Genomic DNA, 4,962 nt, shown 5'->3' with positions numbered 1-4,962 from the left:
TTCAGCACTAATGAAACCGCCTTAGAGGCGCTACATGTGTTAAGAATAAATGGCATGGGTTCTTCGCGCCTGTAATTCTACTTATTGTGTTCAGACTCAATTGAAACCAGTTTGTTGCGCAAGGTCAAATAAGCGCGGATGTCAAGTAGACTGTTCTTTAACAGCAGAGAAGAAGGGCAGACATTGGCTGAGCTTGATACTGAAATGAATCACAGCAGCGAGCCCGCACGCACCGGAAGTAGGATGTCCAGGGAACGAGAAAAACGTCAACCCCCAAGTCGTCGAAGTAGGTCACCCTGAAAGGAAAAACAGCAACGGGGCAACTCCCCTCGACCGCGACAAAGAAATGAGTCCGATATGACGCCGCGACTGTTTAGTTTTGCAGTTTTTGTGGGGAATAAGCCAATGACGGAGGCGGATTCTATTGTTAACAACCCAGGTGTAACAGTCGAGTTCGCTCGACAGATTTTTCCACCGGAAGTCCAGCAGTCGATGGTTGGTCGACAGGATTTCGAAGTGTTTCGAGAGGGCATCCGTAGGATGGTGAAAGGGCTGTATACCGCTTATGAAGTCGGCATGCGACTGCGTGCCGTGCGGCGGGAGATAGAGAAGAAAAATGAACGAATTCAGAACTTGGAAGCTCGTACAGAGAAGGCCGAGCGTTAGCTAAGAAAGGCCCAAGCTACCGAGCCGCGTGCGGCCGGATAGTCTAACCCGGTCGTGGAGGGAAGAGTGACCCAACGACTGATAAGTCATGCGATTGTCGATCGAGATACGGCAAGCATGTTTGCAGTAGAGACTGCAAGGTCCATGGGATATGAAAAAGGCTTCCACGACAGCCGAAAAGTTAGGATCGACAAGGCCAAGGAGAAACTCGCAGAGGAGGTATGCCGATGCGAGAATCGGGGCTTTAGGCACGGGTGGATTAATGCTCTCCAAGCCATAGAGGCTCTCCAAGCAACAGGAGTTGAATCGGCATCACCATTATACCAACGTCATCACTTTCCTTTTGGTGCTTTCGAAATTGATAAGAGCAATGAAGAGGGTGACGTCGAATAGATTTGCACAAATTGTAAATACTTTGTATTTATTGGTTTAATTTAACAAAATATTATGTATTAAATGTTTGCGTGCTTTAAGCATTTTATTTTGGATGTTTAATGAAATACGGTTTGTGCCGGCTCAACGTAATTAAGCATTTTCATTTTGAATGTCTGCATGCTTTAATTTTCGCTGTGTATTGCGGTATCCTCGAGGGATGCTCTGAATCCAGAGTCTTTATTCGGCCCAAAAGCATCTTGCACGAATAGGGCTCTGAATCTGGAGGACTAATCGGCCTAAAAGCATCGTGCGCCGATGGGGCTCCGAATCCGGAGGCTTAATTGGCCCAAAAGCATCGTGCATCGATGGGGCTCCAAATCCGAAGACTTGGCTTGGCCAATCGTGATATCCACGAAGGGCGCTCCGAATCTGGAGGCTTAATCGGTCCAAAAGCATTGTGCGCCGATGGGGCTCCGAATCCGGAGACATAGCTTGGCCAATCGTGATATCCACGAAGGGCGCTCCGAATCCGGAGGCTTAATCGGCCCAAAAGCGTCATGTGCTGATGGGGCTCCGAATCCGGAGACTTGGCCAATCGTGATATCCACGAAGGGTGCTCCAAATCCGGAGGCTTAATTGGCCTAAAAGAGTTGTATGCCGATAAGGCTCCGAATCCGGAGACTTGTCTTGGCCAATCTGTAGACGCGCCCGCGTGAGGCCCTCGTGCTACAGTTCGGACTCGATTTGTGTCACGGTTCTTAATCTGAACCAAAGAGTCCAAATCCGGCAAATCGTTTTGAGAAACAGATTTTTGAAAAGAAGTGCCAAGCATGGACTGCTTTGCTAGATACAGAGTCGCCACCTAAATATTTTTTATGAGGGAATTTAGGAAACCCTGACTCGGTGCCAAACGCCACGTGTCCGTCATCACCAAAGTTGCCTCGGCTCAGGAACTTGGGTACGATTGGGGAAGGTCAGCTATGAGCACCCCCTCTCGCCCGATCCGAAGATCGGCCTCTACTAACCGTGATATCCGTTTTTGAAAACATTACGTGTTCTTATCCCGACTATTACCCTAGAATTACTATGTTATGCGCACAGCATAAAAGTATAGACTAGATTGCCTAATTTGGGAATAAGCATTGCATATCCGTTTGTTTTGGAAAAATGTTTTGGAATTTGCTACTCGCAAGTAGGCTAAAACACGGATTTCAATGAACTATTCCAACTCAGACAATCCAACCTTCACCCACAGGCATTCAAGCAGTTATATCACATAAGCAGCTAGCCTCATGGTAATCATGCTATCATGGCAACACTCACACGCATGCAAGGATGCTAAAGCATAAATACTTACATCGTACTCCATGCCAAAACAAAGAACTCGTTAGCAATCAATGCATGATCCAAGTCCATGTTTAAATGCCTAATACAACGCATACGGAATGTCACTAGAGTAGGCTCGGCTAGTCTATGAATGACATGTGAAAATGCATAAATAGCATGTATTCAAGTTATATTTGAAATATTAATGCAGTTAGCATGATGCGCCGAGGCCGGTGCATGCAATACTAATGAATGATGCACGCATGCATAGCATAAGGTATGTTAAATTAAACATGACCTATTACTAACCATCAAAGCAGGTAAATAAAAGGAAAAAAGAAGTGGGGGTTGGAAGACATGCACACACTCACCCACACTTATTACAAATTCGCCCTCGCTCGGAGGGACCGAAAGAAAAGTACAAATTAACTAACTCACAAGCTAATTAATTGTTACAAATTACCTAATTAATTAACAAATTAACTAAGCTTAGAAAAACAAGAAAGAGGGCCTCGGGAAGAGGGTTCAATGTACGCATGCTCGGGTCTTGCTCGGAAGTCCACTGCCATGCGTAGACTGCCTCGGTTTTCCCTGCTCTGCCTCCCTGAAGACTGCCAAAGTCTCAGGATGTGCTCACTAGATGTTGGGGAATGCCACCGGCTGGAGGGAATTATCATCGGCTGGGATTTGGTGGTCATCGGCCACAAATGAAGCTATCGGCCACATATGTATTGCCGGTCGGCACTCTGTGCAGTCGATCGGCAAAAAGTTCCTGCAAAAACTGTTTGACAGCAGCAGGGGACAGGGCTTTGCATGGCAATGCAATTCAAGCAATGTATGCACCGACCATATCCCTTATCATGTTTATGACTCAAAGGGACATGGTCCTTGGTTCTCGGACCATCAATCGCGCATTTTGATGCATGATGGCCCAAGAGACCAAGTTATGCATGTTAATTTCAAATGCAATGCAAACCAACAAACAAAAGCCCAACTCCCATCACTAAATCAAGGAACAAGGCATGCATGCTAGATGGAGTGCAACCTAGGCATGTGAACTAGCATGCAACATGGGTATACAATGCATTTATGCAAGTATGCAAGCAACCATGCAAGGTAAGTGTGATACCCCTGTTCTGTAGTATGCTAATTGGTCCTTAAATTGAGTAGGATTATGTGTTTATCATGATTTTATGTGCCATTATGTGAATATATGTGATTTTGAAGTTTTATCTGTTCACCGTAGGAATATCTGTTTGACTAATCAACTTTGGAAATTTAATCGAGGGCCTTATCGGCCACAGAACCCGAAATTGATTACGCCATTGTGATTGGCATAATTTTTAGAGCCTACGGTGAAATTTAATTGAAAAATTGATTCGGACCAGATTAAGTTGATTTAATTGGTAAATTGGTGCCCAATTATTTACTAATATTATATTGACTTAGTGGGACTTGCCATATTTGAGCACTACACCTTATTTCTCTCCCTTAGCTTATTTTGGCTGATTCTTGAACTCAATTTGAGAGGGAGAGCCGACTATAGGGAGGGAGAAAGAGGGATTGTGCAACTTTGGTCTTGAAACTTGGAGATTGGAAGCCTAAGTCAAGATTTGATCATAGATTGTGAGAATCAAGCTCCTAGGTGAGTGATTCTTGGATTATAATTGTAATTTTGTGCATGTCCAAGCTATCTTGGTGATCAAGAACAAGATTGTGATGAAGTTAAGTTGTGTTTGTTGAATTGAGGCTTAATATGTGCATGCATGTAAGAAATACCTTGAAATTTGCATGTTTAAGCACAAATGTGTATAACCCATGTGAAATGTTAAAAGGAAACTCATGTTTTGATCACCATTGGTGTTATCTAAGTTGAGAATGTGGCTAATCCATCACATGCATGTACAAATTGAGAAGGCATGAGTTTGAATGCATGAATTGGTTATGTTAATGATTGAGTTTAACATATTTTGGGACATGCATGTAGATAAATTATGAAATTGAGCTTCAATATGTTGTAATTCTATGTTTGTACCATGTTAGTATATGATTATGTGAAGTTTGGACCGAAATCCTGCATTTAGAGCCTTTGAATGTCAAGATGATGCTCAAGAACTCAATCTGGAAAACCCAGATTTTCAATGTCCGCTCGAGCGGGTGAAGTGACGCTCGAGCGGAGAAATCGAGCTCCCAGCAGTTTTTGCAGACATGGTTCCCGCTCGAGCGGGGAAGTTGACGCTCGAGCGTGGGAGCTATTTTGTCAGGCCTTCCGCTCGAGCGCCCAATTTAACGCTCGAGCGTATTTTTCATGCAACCAGTACTTTTGCAGGCCTTGAGGGTCCGCTCGAGCGGGTAAATTGACGCTCGAGCGGGGACCCTAATTTCTGGAATTTTGTTCATGCGTTCTGTGTTTCGTTTTCCGTTCTCTTTCACTTGTAATCACTCTTCGGCGTGTGTTAAACATTATAAATAAGTTAATGAGATAAGAATAAAGCCTAAAGAGGAATATGTGAATTAAGGGACGGATTGAATGGTTAATGACCCTTTTGTGTGCATGGAATGTGTAGGTCAAGCTCCAGGGCGAATCCACAAGCC

This window comes from Camellia sinensis, chromosome 1 (genome assembly GCF_055761805.1).
Source record: "Camellia sinensis isolate YWXY chromosome 1, ASM5576180v1, whole genome shotgun sequence".
NCBI classification, from domain to species: Eukaryota; Viridiplantae; Streptophyta; class Magnoliopsida; order Ericales; family Theaceae; genus Camellia; species Camellia sinensis.
Note: the sequence above shows the minus strand (reverse complement) of the source record.